Source organism: Grampus griseus (assembly GCF_964374135.1).
Source record: "Grampus griseus genome assembly, chromosome: 10".
NCBI classification, from domain to species: domain Eukaryota; kingdom Metazoa; phylum Chordata; class Mammalia; order Artiodactyla; family Delphinidae; genus Grampus; species Grampus griseus.
The window spans coordinates 53,869,427-53,890,048 of record NC_139004.1 but is presented as its reverse complement, the minus strand read 5'-3'; positions in this window follow the sequence as shown (position 1 = coordinate 53,890,048).

Here is a 20,622-nt window from a genome sequence, read left to right as displayed (position 1 = left end):
GTAGGGCAAAAGAAAAAAGAAAAAACAGAGATAAAAGAATAGGGACGGGACGTGCATCTCTGGGAGGGAGCTGTGAAGGAGGGAAAGTTTCCACACACTAGGAAGCCCCTTCACTGGCGGAGACGGGGGGTGGCGGGGGGGAAGCTTCAGAGCCACAGAGGAGAGCACAGCAACAGGGGTGCATAGGGCAAAGTGGAGAGATTCCTGCACAGAGGATTGGTGCCGATCAGCACTCACCAGCCTGAGAGGCTTGTCTGCTCGCCCACTGGGGTGGGTGGGGGCTGGGAGCTGAGGCTTGGGCTTCAGAGGTCAGATCCCAGGGAGAGGACTGGGGTTGGCTGCATGCACACAGCCTGAAGAGGGCTAGTGCAGGAAAAAGTCTGGACCTGCTTAAGAGGCAAGAGACCACTGTTTCGGGGTGCACAAGGAGAGGGGATTAAAAGCACCACCTAAACGAGCTCCAGAGATGGGCGTGAGCTTCAGCTATCAGCGTGGACACCAGAGAGGGGCATGAAATGCTAAGGCTACTGCTGCAGCCATGAAGAAGCCTGTGTGGAAGCACAGGTCACTATCCACACCTCCCCTCCCGGGAGCCTGTGCAGCCTGCCACTGCCAAGGTCCCGTGATCCAGAGACAAATTCCCAGCACAGCACGCCTCACGCTGTTGCAACATCATGCTGGCCACTGCTGCCGCAGGCTCGCCCCACATTCTGTACTCCGTCCTCCACCCGGCCTGAGTGAACTAGAGACCCCTATCAGCTGCTACTTTAACCTCGTCCTGTCTGAGTGAAGAACAGCCGCCCTCAGGTGACCTACACACAGAGGCGGGGCCAAATCCAAAGCTGAACCCCAGGAGCTGCGCGAACAAAGAAGAGAAAGGGAAATCTCTCCCGGCAGCCTCAGGAGCCGCAGATTAAATCTCCACAATCAAGCTGATGTACCTTGATGTACCTTGCATCTGTGGAACACCTGAATAAACAATGAATCATCCCAAAATTGAGGTGGTGGACTTTGGGAGCAAGGATACATATTTCCATTTTCGCTTTTTGTGAGTGTGTATGTGTACGCTTCTTTGTCTGATTTTGTCTGTATAGCTTTACTTTTATCATTTGTGCTACAGTTCTGTCTGTCCTTTTTTGTTGTTTTTACCAAAGTATAATTTATAGCACGTACTAACATTAGTGGATTTGTTTTTTACTTCCGTTGCTCTCTTCTTTCTTTTTTTTTCCTATTTATTACTTTTTAATTTTTACTATTTTTTATTTTAATATCTTTATTTTATTTTTTCTTTCTTTTTTTCCTCCCTTTTCTTCTGAGCCACGTGGCTGACAAGGTCTTGATGCCCCGGATGGGTGTCAGGCCTGTGCCTCTGGGGTGGGAGAGCCAAGTTCAGGACAATGGTACACCAGAGACCTCACAGCTCCACGTAATATCGAACAGCGAAACCTCTCACGGAGATCTCCATCTCAAGGCTAAGACCCAGCTCCACTCAACGACCAGCAAGCTGCAGTGCTGGACACCCTATGCCAAACAACTAGCAAGACAGGAACACAACCCCACCCATTAGCACAGAGGCTGCCTAAAAGCATAATAAGGTCACAGACACCCCAAAACACACCACCAGATGCAGTCCTGCCCATCAGAAAGACAAGATCCAGCCTCATCCACCACAACACAGGCACCAGTCCCCTCCACCAGGAGGCCTACACAACCCACTGAAACAAACTTAGCCACTGGGGGCAGACACCAAACACAACAGGAACTATGAACCTACAGGCTGTGAAAAGGAGACCCCAAACACAGTAAGCTAAGCAAAATGAGAAGACAGAGAAACACACAGCAGATGAAGGAGCAAGGTAAAAACCCAGCAGACCTAACAGATGAACAGGAAATAGTCTACCTGAAAAAGAATTCAGAGTAATGATAGCAAGATGATCCAAAATCTTGGAAATATAATGGAGAAAATAAAAGAAACATTTAACAAGGACCTAGAAGAGCCAAAGAGCAAACAAACAATGATAAACAACACAATAAATGAAATTAAAAATTCTCTAGAAGGAATCAATAGTAGACTAACTGAGGCAGAAGAATAGGTAAGTGACCTGGAAGATAAAAGAGTGGAAATAACTACTATTCCGCAGAGAAGAATAAAGAAAAATGAAGGAAAAGAATTGAGGACAGTCTCAGAGAACTCTGGAACAACATAAAATGCACCAACATTCGAATTATAGGGGTCCCAGAAGAAGAATAGGAAAAAAAAGGGACTAAGAAAATATTTGAAGAGATTATAGTTGAAAACTTCCCTAATATGGGAAAGGAAAAAAAGTCCAGGAAGTTCAGAGAGTCCCATACAGGACAAATCCAAGAAGAAACATGCCAAGACACATATTAATCAAACTATCAAAAATTAAATACAAAAAAAATATTAAAAGCAGCAAGGAAAAAACAACAAATAACATACAACAGAATCCCCATATGGTTAACAGCTGATCTTTCAGCAGAAAATCTAAAAGCCAGAAGGGAGTGACAGGACATATTTAAAGTGATGAAAGGGAAAAACCTACAACCAAGATTACTCTACCCAGCAAGGATCCCATTCAGATTCGACACAGAAATTAAAATCTTTACAGAGAGACAAAAGCTAAGAAAATTCATCACCACGAAACCTCTTTACAGAAAATGCTAAAGGAACTTCTCTACAAAGGAAACACAAGAGAAGGACCTAAAATAACAAACCCAAAACAATTTAAAAAATGGTAATAGGAACATACATATCGATAACTGCCTTAAATGTAAATGGATTAAATGCGCCAACCAAAAGACACAGACTGGCTGAATGGATACAAGAACAAGACCCGTATAAATGCTGTCTGCAAGAGACCTACTTCAAACCTAGGGACACATACAGACTGAAAGTGAAGGGACAGAAAAGGATATTGCATGCAAATGGAAATCAAAATACAGCTGGAATAGTAATTCTCATATCAGACAAAATAGACTTTAAATAAAGACTATTATGAGAGACAGAGAAGGACACTACATAATGATCAAAGGATCAATACAAGAAGAAGACATAACAATTGTACATATTTATGCACCCAACATAGGAGCACCTTAATATATAAGGCAAAGGCTAACAGCCATAAAAGGGAAATGGACAGTAACACAATCATAGTAACAGACTTTAAAACCCCACATTCACCAATGGACAGATGATCCAAATTGATAATAAATACGGACACACAAGCTTTAAATGACACATTAAACAAAATAGACTTATGATATTTATAGGACATTCCATTCAAAAACAACACATTTTCTTCTCAAGCTCTCATGTAATATTCTCCAGGATAGATCATATCTTGGGTCACAAATCAAGCCTTGGTAAATTTAAGAAAATTGAAATTGTATCAAGTATGTTTTCCAAGCACGACACTATGAGATGAGACATCAATTAAAGGAAAGAATCTGTAAAAATTACAAACACATGGAGGCTAAACAATACACTACTAAATAACCAAGAGTTCACTGAATAAATCAAAGAGGAAATCAAAATTACCTAGAAACAAATGACAATGAAATCACGATGACACAAAACCTATGGGATGTAGCAAAAGCAGTTCTAACACGAAAGTTTATAGCAATACAATCCTACCTCAAGAAACAAGAAACATCTCAAATAAACAACATAATCTTATACCTAAAGCAATTAGAGAAAGAAGAACAAAAAAACCCCCAAAGTTAGCAGAAGGAAAGAAATCATAAAGATCAGCAGATCAGAAATAAATGAAAAAGAAATGAAGGAAACAACAGCAAAGATCAATAAAACTAAAAGCTGGTTCTTTGAGAAGGTAAACAAAATTGATAAACCATTAGAAAGACTCATCAAGAAAAAAGGGAGAAGACTCCAATCAATAGAATTAGAAATAAAAAGGAGAAGAAACAACTGACACTGCAGATATACAAAGGATCATGAGAGATTACTACAAGCAACTCTATGCCAATAAAATGGACAACCTGGAAGAAATGGACAAATTCCTAGAAAAGCACAACCTCTGAGACTGAACCAGGAAGAAACAGAAACTATAAACAGACCAATCACAAGAAAGGAAATTGAAACTATGACTAAAAATCTTTCAACAAACAAAAGCCCAGGACCAGATGGCTTCACAGGCGAATTCTATCAAACATTTAGAGAAGAGCTAATACCTATCATTCTCAAACTCTTCCAAAATATACCAGGGGAGGAACACTCACAAACTCATTCTATGAGGCCACTGTCACCATGATACTAAAACCCGACAAAGACGTAACAAGAAAGAAAACTACAGGCCAGTATCACTGATGAACATAGACGCAAAAATCCTCAACAAAATACTAGCAAACAGAATCCAACAGCACATTAAAAGGATCATATATCATGATCAAGTGGGGTTTATCCCAGGAATGCAAGGATTCTTCAATATATGCAAATCAATCAATGTGATAAACCGTATTAACAAATTGACGGAGAAAAACCATATGATCATCTAAATAGATGCAGAAGAAGCTTTCAAAACATTTAACACCCACTCATGATAACTGTATAACTAGTTCCCCCTGTAAATACCCCATAAAGTAGGTATTCTCAAAACACTAAGCAATAAATACCAACTTCAGTGATAAAACACAGAAGATATAGCCAACATCGTTGGTTTTGACTTGTATTAAGCTGACATAAATGGGGCAAGGGATTGGATTCCATTTCTGGAATAGGGTTTCCTATAACTGCAGACACACAGATGGACAAACCGACAGGCCCCTGGCCACTGATGCCCTCTGCTGACATGAGCAGCCTCTCTTGTTCCGAAACAGAGATTGGCCACATATCACTCGCCATCCATCTCTTCCCAGCTCCCCCTCCCACAGCCTCCCTGTGTGAGTCCCTCTCCCCGTGGTGCCCCTCCCTGCATGTAAAGAGCACACCCTTCAGCTTCCCTCAGCATGAGGCTGTCCTGCAGCTGGACTGTCAGACAAAGCCACCCCACATTTGCTGCCCACGTGCCCCCTGAGCTGGAAAGGTCACATGAGTATCTCATGAGGTGTTTCAGCAGCCAAGGTGTGGCAAAAACTCACAGCTCCTCACCTTCGGTGTGGACTGCCTCCCTGCTTCGCCCAAATCTCCCTTCAAGCCCACGCATTCCCTGATAGCCGTGACCCCCCAAGCCTGAGCTCTCACAGCCAAGCTGGCACTGCCCGGCAGTGTCTTTCCTACTAACCTCCTGGAGAACAGGAAGGCTTGCTCAGTCCTGTCCCTGCTGCCGATCACAGTGCCCATTACACACGAGGCACTTATATGGCTGCTGAATGTGTAAGCAGAGCTTCCACAGCAGGGGGCACAGGCCTTAAAATGCAGGTGTTTCTTGGAGGTGGGGGCACCGTGATATAAGTCCACTCGAGAACCCTGAATCTCTGAAGTGTAGGGGGCTCCTAACAGAGAAGAGGGGACTCAGAAAGGAGGCACTTGCGGACAACAAAGGCAGGCTTTGCCTGGAGAGGGTGAGGATTAGAATCCAGTTGGCTAGTGCTGAGAAAGGGAGAGGGTGACATCTTCTCTCAGTGGAGCATTTTCTTCCAACAGTAAAAAAGTAAGAACTCTGAAGTCAGACAGAATTTGATTTGCAGCCCAGCTTTTCTACGGTTGTTCTTGAAGGACTCTAAAAATGCCAAAACACAGTAGCAAAGGAGCCTGTGGAAGTGAGTTCAGACCTGCTGGCATTTCTGATTGTTAACCAGTCACAGTGTGTTCTATTTCAAAGCTGCGTGAGGCCAGCGGAGAAATGAACCAGAGCTGCACCAACTGCTTCCAGGTGATGCTTCAACAGTATGGAGGGAGGTGGTTTCTATTCATTGACTCAACTTAGAAAACTGTTCAGAAAATTTCCTGGCAGGTATTAGCAGGGTTTTGATGAAGGGATAACTCTGGGTAGAGATGTTTTAATGAGGTTCAGAGTGAACATCATAAAGAACGGCACCATCACAGCTAGGGAAGGATGCTAGCGCTCCAACACACCTGGTGGAGACCGAACCTGGCCAGCGGCACGCAACGCTGGCTTCCAGACATTTGGGAGTCTCACCACAGATTTGGCAGTGCTAAAGCAGCTGTGTTAGAGCCTTGGCCTGGGTGTCATGGAAACAAAGTTTTAAATGAAGGTTTTCTCAAGGTCTCCTATCTACTGTCTGAAGCAAGATCCTTCACCATTCTCTATTCATTTCCATTTCTGTACATCAAAGTGGGAGATGATCCTTTTTCTGAAAAAAGATGGATGCTTATAGAGCACCCACTACATGCCAGGCTCATAATAGGTGCTCTACATGAATTATTCCATTTCATCTTCACAACAGCCTGAAGTAGTTAGGTAGTATAAGGGAGTGTGTATCAGTCAGATTTCAGTCAGATGAATAGATCCACTCTAGGTATTCTAGCAGAAAGGGAGTTTGTATTAATTACAGAGATTCTTAAATACAGGGCAGGGGACTGATGGTCAGTGAGAACTACTGCTGACTTTGAAATCAGAAAATACTTGAATCACAGGAAGCCCGTGCCAATGATCTCACCTGAGTGCCACATGAAGTGGGGGTTTCCAGAAGCTCACCTTCAAGTCACTGCAAACATCATGTTCACTGTACATCTATGTGGCCACCCTGAACAAGCAGAGAGCAATGAATGCCTCTCCTCTTCTCTGCCTTCCAAGTCTGCATGGATGTCTTGCATTGGCAGGATCCAAACCAGAACCCTATTGACCAAAGGAGCCTGGAAAATGTAGTTTTCAGCCTTCCAGCCCCCGCAAAACAAGGAAGAACTTAGAATCAACAGACAACATCCAGCACAGAGAGATGCTACTGTGCTCATCTTATTATTTAGCCAACTGAGTTTCAAGAAGTGAAATAATTTTGCCTAAGTTCCGTCTGCTGGTTTGTGGTGGGAATGAGGTATGAATAAGCCTGAGTCCCTCTGCCTCCAAAATCCAGAAGAATGAATGGAATTTTGATTGATGTGGAGACATAAATGTGTCCACCTGGATCCCAGGAGGACATTTCTGTGTTTGGGTGGCTCATCCACCAACCCTACCAGTATGATGGAGATAAATAAGTCACGTACAGTGAGGTTTTCCCATGGAAGAGTCTATTTGACATTCACCCATAGTAACTAGGATGAGTCTGAGGCAATAATATTAAAACCCGAAAAAACTTTCAAGTGTTATTAGGGGAATGTAAATTAAAACCACAAAGAGAGAGCCTATCAAATCCACTCACCCAGAGACATCAAGGGTTAGCAAGGATATAGAGCCTTACCAACCCTCAGACACTGCTGGTGAACAAGTAAATTGGTACAACCACTTTGAAATGTACTTTGGCATTACCTCTTAAGGTTCAGTGTGTTCACAATCTATGGGCAAGGATTCCACTCATAAAAATATTTCCTAAAGAAATTCTTGCATGTGTGCTCCATAATATGAAATACATATAGAAATGTTCATAGCAGCATCGCCCTCAGCAGACTAAAACCTAAAGCAAACCTAATGCCCATTAACAGGATGAATAAATAAACTGGATTATATTCAGACAAACGGAATATTATACAGCAATGGAAATGAATTACCATTAGATTTAGCAAGGTGTACGAACTTCAAAGATTTGATGCAGAAAGAAAAAATCAAGTCACCGAAGCAGTATTATTCCATTCATATGAACGACAAAACTAAAGAGCATACTGTTTAGAGTACATACATATGTCATACATTATAGAGAAAAGCAAGGCAAATATTCATTTAAATGGAGAATAATGGGGTATTTTGGAAGGAGACAAGAATGGAATGGGACCAGGGGGCTCAGAGAGGTTTCTTTGGTCCTGATAATGACCTGTTTCTAAGTGAAATAGTGAGTTCAGGGGTGTTTTATTATTATTATTCCTTACATTCATAGTATATGTTATATACACTCTTTTATGTGTATGATATATTTCACACACCAAGAAAGTTAATGTCAGAGTGGAGACTTTCCGTCAGTCTCTGCCTTTCTGCAAGTCCCATCAGGGGTAGTCACTGTAGATCCTGTCTATCCCATTCTGGCCTTTCAAATGCAGCATTAGGCACATTCTGAGACAATATAAAGTTTACTGCACACATATGAACTCATCTCCAGAATTCCTCCTGACCACCTGTCACTTGTCAGCTCCACTATACAAGGTAATAATCCACAGTGGCTTACAACTTGGATTTTGGAGGTTGATTTGAATTTTGAAACCTGATTTGAATTTCAGACCTGGGATTGAATCCCAGCCCTGCCACTCACTATCCACGTGATCTTGGGAACATTATGTAACCTGCATGTTTCCCAGCCAATAAGACAGTACTTATACCATGGTGCTGTTGTTATAAAGATGCAGTGAGTTAATGAGTGTAAAACACCGAGAAGAGTGACTAGCATACAGTAAATACCATTTAATTGTCAATTTTTACCATTACTTCTCATTTTTCTTCTTGCTAGATTTGTTGATCAACCCATTCTTCTTATTTGACCCCACATCCCAGTAACTACTATCTACTTGGTACCATTTGAAAAACAAGGGTCAGCAAACTATGGCCTGTGGGTCAAATAGAGCCAACTGCCTATTTTTATAAATAAAGTTTTATTGGAACACAACCATGTCCATTCATCTATATATTATCTATGACCTCCTTCATGCCAACAGCGGAGTTGAAGAGTTGCAACAGAAACCACAGGACCTGCAAAGCCTATCTGGCCCTTTACAGAAAATATTTGCTGACTACTGCTTAAGAATTTGGTTGAACTCTGCTCTCCTGGCTTTGCTCTTGCCCCCCCTCCCCCCATAACCTCCTGACCACAGACCCATTTCCAGATATCTGTACTCCAACCTCAGGCACAGTGACTGATGAAGCCAACATAATCTTATGTCCTTGGGACCACAAAGTCAAGTCCACCCTCTATTGGCCATCTCCTATCACGGGCAGAGGACAGGACATATCAAGTACCAAGCCATTCCTGACCAAGGCAAGGCATTTGACAACAGACTCTGACCCTAAGGTTTCACTATCCCGTATTAGAAATTTCCAATAGAATAGCATGTGATTACTTCACTTTGAAATAGCACATGTAAAAATATAATAAATACTCCAGTATTCTCTGTTTGTAAATCATACAAAGATAAGTATTAACTATCAGCATGACTTGGCCATTAAAAATGTTTTAAATCTTAACTATTACCTACTTTATCCTCCTAAGTAAGACAAAGCCATTAAGATAATAATTATGAAGCTATATGATTCTCACAATGGGTCTTAGGAGGAAACAAGTCAATGTGAAACAACATCTATTTTTTTATGCTATCCTTACTCCACTGACTTGGTCCCCATGACCTCACATGCCCAAGACAACACACCTACCTTGCAGTTCTAAATGAGAAGTCCTCTAGTAAGGATGAAGGATGACACAAAGACAGAGAATAAAAAAAGAAACCAGAAAGGATGCAAAGACAAGGAATTTCAGCAAATCAGCCATTCCCACCCAGGGAAGGAAAAAAACAAAAACAAACAGGAGTGCCCTCCTTTGTGTGCTATTTTGGTCACATGTGATTAATACCCTGTCACACTGTCAGGAGAACCCAGACTCCATCAAATCGACACACATGGCATCTCTGTGCACCAAAACCAGGGCACATTTCTGTGCAAAATGTGCCAGGGGGATGCACTGTATGTGTGTATATATATAGAACACGTACCTGCCACTTGCATCCCTTGATCCTGAAATACTGCTGAAATTCTTCTCCTTACACTCTCAAAGTGTGTGTGTGTGTTTCCCAATTCATTCAGCAAGCAGCTGTGAAAGCTATTATACTGCCTACATAGCAACAGAAAAGGATCTGGTAAGTGTTTAATGAGGGGGAGGTGTGATGAAAGGGATAGGGCAGTTAAATTGGGTAAGTTAGGGGAGAATGAGATAAGATAATGAATGTTGTTGCCATGGAAACTAGGTCATCATCTATAATCTAATACTGCTCTATTTATAACACTCTATATTCTGAGAAATGGGCAAATCCTATGTTTTTCACTCATGAGTATGATCTTTATAGACATATCAACAGTCTAGTCAAGGTACTTCATTTGCCCACCCATTAGTGAAGCAATTCATAAAGAGATAGAAAATATTCCCTCTAACATAGAAGAATGCAAAAAACCTTTGTGAGTCCTGAAAGGACTCTCTATAATTTATTTCTGTTCCTTATTAAATTGGCTGTCACATATCTCTTCACTTCCCATAAACATCGTCTCTTCCAAGCCTTGCTCTTTAATAAAATATGCACACACGAACACCTAAGAAATCGATATTTTTCTGTAAAGTTTGGCCTCATAACCAAAAGCGTCCCAACTTTCTATATCAAAAGAGTCCTTCCAATAATCATCTCTGGAAGCTTCTGAGCTGACTGATTCCCCAGGGGCAAATCTAGGACATGGGATTTAAGGTGACTTTAAAACATATATTACAATACTGAAATAGAAACAAAAATATAAATATCAAAAATATCAATCTAAATGAAAGATTAACATGGGAGAGAGGATGGTACAATACATATTTGTGGCCCTTCATGTCCTAGTTGTGTTAGTTGATCCAACAATTTGACGGAGCTTCCTGGTGGCCAAAGCAAAAGAGAAAGCATGAAGAAAAATGAATAAAACATAGTATCCTTCAAAATAAGCCAAACTTTTCTTAAAACTCAGTATTGAAAGAAATATCTCACTTGGAGGTTCACATATGGACCACTGAGAGATACTGTGCATGGAAACCAAATTGCAAACGCGCTGATGGGTTTCATTAGGATCTTCAAGCATGAAGCAAAGTGCAATCCTCTGAAAGCAGTCTGGAGGGGTAGGGAGAGAGAGGCAATGAAGGGGAAAGGGAGGGAATAACATAGAGGGTCTACAGGGCATGTAGATTTGTCCTGCTTGATCCAAGAATTACAATATTTTTAAGGAGAACTCCCACACACTCACTTCCAAATATTCCTTATTTCAACTAACATTTAAGTAAGAATTGGAAAGCAGACATTTAAAAATAATTCTCTAATCTGAATGCAGATCTGCTATTATTACTGTTGTTGTTGTTATTTTTACTGACTGACAAATCTTTTATGAAAATGGAGGAGTGAGATCAATAGTCTCCAACAAACTCCCAGATGATGGTGTTATTGCAAAGTGATTATTACAATGGAACAAATTCTGAAGATGGTTCTAGAAATTTCACAGTGCAACTGTGTCATCCTGGAGAGCTTGGACATAATTATACTCTATCAAAGGCAGAGACCAATAATGCTCATCTGATCTTCATGGACTTCTCTACATTTCCTGGTTTCCTTTGCAGGTAAGCCAGGGCTATATGACTAAGTTCTATGTGATGGAATGTGGGGGAAAAAAATGACATTAAGTCCAAACCCTCCAACTTGCTTTCTTCCTTTGCCATGGCAACCTTGGAGGCCATATGTTCCAGATGACATGGCTACACCTAGCTGTGACATGAGTGAAAAACAGATTTTAACCTTGCTAAGCCACCAAGGTTTCAGGGTCTACCTAGTGTGAGAGTAGCATCAATTACCTGGATGACTGGCCAACAAACTTCCTTCACTGCACTATGTCACTTTTAAGCCAAGTTTTATTAATTTTATTATGGATGTTATATATGTGTGTGTATACATATACACACACACACACACACACACACACATATATATGGAAATTCTCTCTCTCTCTCACTCCACCAACCCATGCCTTCTTAAAATAGATAAAAATGTAATACCTATCAAACTACAAATGGCATTTTTCACAGAGCTAGAACAAAAAATTTCTCAACTTGTATTGAAACACAAAAGACCCCAAATAGCCAAAGCAATCACTTGAGAAAGAAAAACGGAGCTGGAGGAATCAGGCTCCCTGACTTCAGACTATACTACAAAGCTACAGTAATCAAAACTGTATGGTACTGACACAAAAACAGAAATATAGATCAATGGAACAGGATAGAAAGCCCAGAGATAAACCCACACACATATGGTCACCTTATCTTTGACAAAGGAGGCAAGAATATACAATGGAGAAAAGACAGCCTCTTCAATAAGTGGTGCTGGGAAAACTGGACAGCTACATGTAAAAGAATGAAATTAGAACTCTTCCTAACACCATACACAAAAAGAAACTCAAAATGGATTAAAGACCTAAATGTAAGGCCAGACACTATCAAACTCTTAGAGAAAAACATAGACAGAACACTCTATGTCATAAATCACAGCAAGATCCTTTTTGACCCACTTCCTACAGAAATGGAAATAAAAACAAAAATAAACAAATGGGACCTAATGGAACTTAAAAGCTTTTGCACAGCAAAGGAAACCCTAAACAAGACAAAAAGACAACCTTCAGAATGGGAGAAAATATTTGCAAATGAAGCAACTGACAAAGGATTAATCTCCAAAATATACATGCAGCTCATGCAGCTCAATGTCAAAAAAACAAACAACCCAATCCAAAAATAGGCAGAAGACCTAAACAGACATTCCTCCAAAGAAGATATACAGATTGCCAACAAACACATGAAAGAATGCTCAACATCACTAATCATTAGAGAAATGCAAATCAAAACTACAATGAGGTATCACCTCACACCAGTCAGAATGGCCATCATCAAAAAATCTACAAACAATAAATGCTGGAGAGGGTGTGGAGAAAAGGGAACCCTCTTGCACTGTTGGTGGGAATGTAAATTGATACAGCCACTGTGGAGAACAGTATGGAGGTTCCTTAAAAAACTACAAATAGAACTACCATATGACCCAGCAATCCCACTACTGGGTATATACTCTAAGAAAACTGTAATTCAGAAAGTCATGTACCACAGTGTTCACTGTAGCACTATTTACAATAGCCAGGACATGGAAGCAACCTAAGCATGGAAGCATCTGTCCATTGACAGATGAATGGATAAAGAAGATGTGGCACATATATACAATGGAATATCAGCCATAAAAAAGAACTGAAATTGAGTTATTTGTAGTGAGGTGGATGGACCTAGAGTCTGCCATACAGAGTGAAGTAAGTCAGAAAGAAAAACAGATACCATATGCTAACACATATATATGGAATCTAAAAAAAAATGGTTCTGGACTTGAGGACACGGGGAGGGGGAGGGGGAAGGGTAAGCTGGGACGAAGTGAGAGAGTGGCATGGACATATATACACTACCAAATGTAAAATAGATAGCTAGTGGGAAGCAGCTGCATAGCAGAGGGAGATCAGCTCAGTGCTTTGTGACCACCTAGAGGGGTGGGATAGGGAGGGTGGGAGGGAGACACAAGAGGGAGGGGATATGGGGATATATGTATGCATATACCTGATTCACTTTGTTATACAGCAGAAACTAACACACAATTGTAAAGCAATTATACTCGAATAAAGATGTTTAAAAAATGTAATTAGAAAGAAAGAGATAAATGGCGGATGCCAAACATAGATAGAGATAGAGGGACAGACAGATACAATGCTTAGATATGCTTCCACAAGTTTCAGGTGGACATGGTTTTATCATTTACTTCGCCCAGTGATCCTGTGAAGGCCACCCCCCGTTACTTATAAATGCTGGCACTGAGGATTGAGAGTAGCAGTTAGAAAGTGGTAGGAAAGTGTTTTAACTCAAATCATTCTATTCCACAGCCTACATCTGAATTGCCACTCTCTCTACTGCCCTGAGTTAATTATCTTTCATTTACTCAGTCAACTTTTCCAAAAACCAGTTGTTGCTTAACTAATAAGATTAGTGATAAGTCATTGTTGTTTCTTATCTGTTTCTAGACAACTTGTGTTTCCTTTTCTATAGACTGTTTTCTTGAAGGATATTTATTTTTTGTTTTACAAGAGGTTTTAATTTTTTTATACAATTTTTAAAGGTTACTTTCCATTTACAGTTATGACAAAATATTGGCTCTATTTCCCATGCTGTACAATACATCCTTGAGCTTATCTTACAGCCAGTAGTTTGGAACCCCCACCCCCGACTGGTAACCACTGGTTTGTTCTCTATGTTTGTGAGTCTGTGTTAAGAGCTTTTTTACATATTAAAGATTTAACCTTCTACCTGTCATATTTGTTCAAAAATACTTACCCAGTTTTCTCTAAATTTAAATTGCTTTATCTTATTTCCTTTCAAATTTTCTTTTATAATTTCCATCATGGGTGTATAGTTCTTGTTTACTCCAAACTAACATAAATATGTGCTTATATTTTCCATGAATGCTAATAGTTTAATTTTTTCACCTTCATACCGTTTGTCCACTTAAGAGATGTGCTTATGAAAGGCTTTGGAGCCTCATTCATTTTGTTTCCTTGAGTGTTTTAATTTTCCACAAGTAGTTTTCCTGAAAATATTAACAAATATTTATGTTCTCTCCTACTGAAGTGGTTTCTCTATACATTGTGTCAATTGTGGTATAAAAGAGAGGCAAACAATCTTGACTTGTAAGGAGGATGGCTCTAGTGTTTGCATTTTAAGTATGATGTGCATGTCTTGGTCAGAGATATTTTTATTACATTTTATTCTTCTCATCCTATTTCTAATTTACCTTAAATCAGGAATAGTCATACATTTTTCCCTTACTTACAATGATTATCATATCTTTTTATTACTGAGCCATCATTAAATTCCTTGAATAACGCCTACTTATTCATAGCACATAATTTCTTTAATATACTTGATTTCACACAGCCATCATGTGTTTAGGATTTTGTGTTTCCATTTCTAAGAGAGACTGGTCTGTGGTCCTCTATAGTTATAAGAAAAAAAGGAGAAACTTGTCTTTTTATGCTCAAATATTTCGAGCGGCATAAGAATTCTGTGTTCTAAAATTGCTTGCAAGAACTCATTCCTAAGTTGATATGGGGTTACTTTTAGACATTTTTCATAATTTAATTCAGGTTCTATTTAGTTTTTTCCTATTTGTTCTATAATCAGTTGTTTTTTATAGTGTCCTCTAAGATTATTCTTTCATCCATATGTTTATCTGTATTGGTATGTACTGACATAGAATTCTACTTTTTCTTCTATGTGTATATAAAAATACACAAATAGCTATTTAACTCCATCTCCTTGACTATTCCTAATGAAGTACATGGCTACTTCTTTTTTATTTCCCTGATCACCTTTATGAGAGTCTTCTCTGTTTTACTGGTCTTGATTCTTTAAAGAAAAAGAAAGTAAGATGAGAAGTGAAAACAAGAAAAACTCTAGTGCTAATTTATTTAGCTGTCATTTTTATTATTTTCATACATATTAATTTCTACTCATATTTTCATCCTCTTCTTCCTTGGATAGGACACAATTCAAAATACAACCATCACCTGAGGACACAGGGAGGAGGAAGGGTAAGCTGGGATGAAGTGAGAGAGTAGCATGGACATATATACACTACCAAATGTAAAACAGATAGCTAGTGGGAAGCAGCTGCATGGCACAGGGAGATCAGCTCTGTGCTTTGTGACCACCTAGAGGGGTGCAACAGGGAGGGTGGGAGGGAGACGCAAGAGGGAGGAGATATGGGGATATATGTATATGTATAGCTGATTCACTTCGTTATACAGCAGAAACTAACACACCATTGTAAAGCAATTATACTCCAATAAAAATGTTAAAAAAAATACAACCATTAAAAAAAGCCCGTCAATCCCATTATTGATTTCTCTTTATTCTGTTACCTACTTAGTATTTTAAAAATTGCCTCCTACTATTTCCTTGAGTTTTCAATTTTCTCCTTTTTTTATTTTGTTCAACTATTTGTGATTCATTACCTAAAGTTTGGGATTATTATTTTCATTTGGATTTATATCATTAGTAACTTAGGCTGTTCCCTTTTGCACATTTAATTTTTTCATATAATTTTACTTCTGATATCAACCCTGTTTCCTTTTGTTTAAAATTGCATGTAAGTATATGTCCATCCCCTCATTTTTTAAGCTTCATTCTTTAATTAGGAGTGTCTACTTGTAAATTCATACAGTTAATTTCAAGTTATTCTAGTTTTTCACATTCACATTTGACACATAGGTTTAATGCCCCTAAATATCTTTCTCTTCTAGTATCCTACAAGACAGTTTTAAAATGTGAGAACTGCCAACTAAAATCAGAGTGGGAGTGCACATTCAAGTTTTTGTATACATACATGCATGTATGTATATATACAGTTGTGCATATGTGCACACGTGTGTACGTGTGTGTATGCGTGTGGCATGTGTGCAGTCTAAAGCCAAAGAGACTAAAAAGTGACAAGAAACCAACAAAGACCAGGAAAAAAAAAAACTGTATCTCCTGAGGCATGTTCATTAGCTTCCCAATTCTACAAAGGGTTGCAGTCCAGCATAGCAGCTATGGTCAAAAGCCATAAAATATGGTGAGCTATCATATTTCCCCTGAAGGCAGAGGCATATGTGCAGCACAGGGAGACAAACTCAAGAGATTCAGAAAGACAGGTGAAAGCTAATTTAAATACAAGGATGAACTTGAGACTTAATGACAGGGTGACACTTCTAGGAACAGCAGAATTTTGCTTTACATCCTCGTACCTATATGTCTCTAGTGGTAACACATGAGTAAACAACTGTGGCTTGTCTGAGTCTTTGAATAATCCAATTTGTAATAGTATTGTGATTTTTCTATCAAGTCCTTTCAGGATCCCAGAGTAATTTTGTCACATTTAGAGGCTCATGCTGGCTACCTCTCTTCACTGCCTGAACCCCACCTAAGCCTCCCCTCCAAGTACTGCCCTCAGCTGTTGCAGCTGAGCTACCTCATTCATCATAGGTGGGGACCCAACAGGGCCCCCCCTCAACAGAAGGTCCCAGCCAACTGCCAGATCCTAGTGACTGGGCTGGATCTGATTTTAGAAAGAGTGGCAAGGATCAGGTCCTGCCGAAGAGAAGAGGTGAAATCTGGGCTTTCTGAAGCATGCTACGGAAACAGGCTGTTTTGGAATTCACTATTCCATGGAGGAATTCTCTCTCCTTCCTGCAGAGGAAGACCAGTTATCCATGAGAGTAGACAGACTAAGAGCCAGAACACACCTGCTCCCCACTCATTTACTCAAAAATAGATCCAAAAGAACTATATGATTTTTTTTTCTCCAGCAAGGAATAGAAATATGTCTCTTTTAAAGGAAGAAATATTTTAAGACAGCCCTGGGATATTCACACAGGATTTTTGAAAGTGAGTTTAATCCACTGCCCTCTTTAGGAAGCATTTCCATTTCTTAGGCATCCTCTCTTCCACTTTTTATGGTCTGAAAGTTGCACTCACCTGATCAATCAGCCTCTAGTCATAGGTAACAGGAAAACAATGCTTAAATACATTTCGGATGTCGGTGGGCATCTTGGGAGGGAACATCATGAGTAAAGAGCCATCCTCACACACCTGTGGCCTCTGGAGGTCAGCTGCTCCCAGGTAATCTACTGTGACCTTGTTGGCGGGTAGCCTGACAATCCAGGAGAGCACCCGCATTGGCACTGGTCCGTCTCACCTGCATCACACTATTGGCAGCCATAGGGTGTTATCATCCCGCTATGGCCCAGTTCCAAAAGCCCCTAAGTACTCTATCAAGAACTGCTTTACACACCAGTCTCTCTTTCTTGTTTTATGGCATATTCAGTGTAGTCAATATGAAAACCAAGAAGTATGATAAAGACTGAATGAGGCACAGGTGTTCCATGCAGGTCTCATCAAAGCACAATAAAACCCACCTATTAAAGAGTTTAGATGCATTACTTTCTCCTTCAGCAGGTTTTGATGGCCCCCCTACACCCACATTCACAAAGTAGGAAGAATTGAGAAGTCAGATGTGTGTTCCCTAATGCTGCCTGGTGAACAGGAAAGGGGGATTGTGTTTTTCCAAGGAACGGCCGGAGAGATACTCTCTTTTATACTTTCCCTGGTGAGGTCAGGAGCAGCATCCCAACACATCAAAAGCACGGACGGTGACACCGCCAAATGCTTCACACAATGCCTGATTTGCTCCCTGTGTTTTTGTTCTCATCCCTCTTCTGAAGCCACACACAGCCCATTCAGAGCTAGACAAAGCCCTCCTTGCTTCCCTGAACCTCAGCTCCTGGACACTCCTGATATTCAGCTTTATCCCAGCTTTGAAACACCAGGATCAGTCTCCAAGATCTTCCCATGATGCACAGACATTGCACGGTTAAAGCTGGGCCTGCACGTGAGATGTGCAGGGCTGTTTCTCCCAACCATTCTGCCAGCTGAGGCTGGTGAGAGTGGCAGGCTAATGAGGTCCAGGGCTCCCATATTCCCACCTCTGAAGGATTTCAAGGCAGACTACTGGTTCAAGTCTCGAAGGTTTGTAAGAAATTCTCACAAGGGTATTTAGCACAGATGCTTTGGGACGAAAGCTTCCATACCAGATAGAGGACTCAAATATTTCATCCTCCATGTTCCTCCAGCAGAGATGCTACTGACGTAAATGTCAGTAATAAACCCATCAATCCCTTCACAGAGCCCATTTCTCCACCCTGGCTAAGGGGACAAGATAGGGCAAACATAGGTAGGTCAAGTTAAAGGGTATAGAATTCAAGTAACTACAATGGTTAATGGAAAGTTTTACATTCTCCCTGGTCTTGGATGGTGAGACATTTTTTCATGCAGAGAACAAGATAGTGAGGAATCTGAACGCTCTCCATCCTTAAAGCCCATCACTCAGAATTACCTGAGTAATTTCTAAAATGAAATCCCTGTGAATGAAGTCTTGTGTCACTACTGTCACTAATATTCCTTGTTTCAGGCATGAATGAGAGCACTATATATATTTTGCTACTTCAAAAACATGGTAGATTCTTCTTCATTGTTACTATGATCGACAGCAGTATCAGCAATGAGTGAGTTCTGAAAGAAACATGAATGCAGGACAGTAGAAATAGGCAGAGGCACTGCCAGCAAAGGAATAATCGGGCAGCGATCTCCCGACACTGGTGCAACCCCGGGGCTCCAGGATGTGCGAAGGAGCAAATTGATTGCTTGCCTTTGAGAGGCATTCTTCCTGTTTGAGAAGGAGCTGTAGGATAATCATCACATAGCCTTTTGGAGCTTCAAACAGGATCTCTTTATATAGCGTAGCTGTGTTTTATTTACACAGCTTCTCAGTGAAGGTTAACAAGAGGTATAAAATGACACTGTGCACAGCGCTATGCACCTCAGTAATCAGGAAACCAAAGAGCTGAATGTTATAAGAGGCACAGAAAGAAAATGAGAGGTATTCACAACAGGCTGGATTCAAACTCCAACACTGACACTCTGCTCTTACCAGCCATTTTTTCAGGTCAGATTTGAATCAAAGGAAGTGGTGCACTTAAAAGTTCATTTAATAATACTGGGTCATCTGTGTTTCCAGAATGATCCAACAAAATGCCAGCACTCTGTCAAGCTACAGTGTTACCTCTCATCTCCCCCAGGCTGTCTCAAGAAAGAAGTCAGAAAACATAGGTTGAGTTTACTTGGAAGGAAATTTGCATCAAGATATTTAATCACACACACACACACAAACCCCAACTATTTGAGAAATCCATAAAGAGAATTTTAAATGTGAAAAGAAGAAATATGAAGTTTAGAAACCTGTTTGCCACTGTTTCAACACTCAGGATAGTATATTTAATTTATAGATGAAAGAAATGAGACCCAGAAAAGAGAGGTCTTATAGTGAGGCATACAGAATTAAGCCCTTGAAAATCCAGAACACAAACCAGAAATAAATAAATAAAGCTGATTAAACACCCCTTCACCAGCACGGCTAAAATGAAAAACAGAACCATTACCAAGTGAGGGTAACAACGCGGAAAAACTGGAACTCTCATAGCATATGTCGCTGGTGGGAGTGTAAATTGGTGTAAACACTTTGGAAAACTTCTTCATGATATCTTCAAAAGCTGTACACCTGCCTATTCTATGACCCAGCAAGTCCACTCTTAGGAAAGTATGCAAAAGAAATGTATAAACATGTTCACTAAAAGACATGTACTAAAATGTTCACAACATCTTTCACTGAAGAGCCCTAAACTGGAAACACTCTGAATTCTATTAAACAGAGGTTAATAAATTGTAATATAGTTATACAATGCAATACTATGCAGTAATAATAAATAAACAACTATACACAGCAACATGGATGAAACTCGCTTATGTATTGCTGAGTAAAAGAAGTTTGAAATAAAAGATTATACACAGTGTAACTCCATTTATAGAAAGTTCACAATCAGATATAACTAATCTATGGTGTTAGAAGTTATAAACAGGGGATGGTTTTGGAGAGGGGGAAGAGTGGACAAAGAATCACACGAGAGGATTTTGGAGAGACTGAATTTCTTCAACTGAGTATTTATTACATGAGTGTGCTCAGTTTGTGCAAATTCACCAAGCAATACACCTAAAATTTGAAAACTTTTCTGTATATATGTAACATTTCAAGAAGATGTTGATATTAAAAATTAGTTGTAGAGATAGTGATAGATACAGAAGATACAGATGGACAACAAG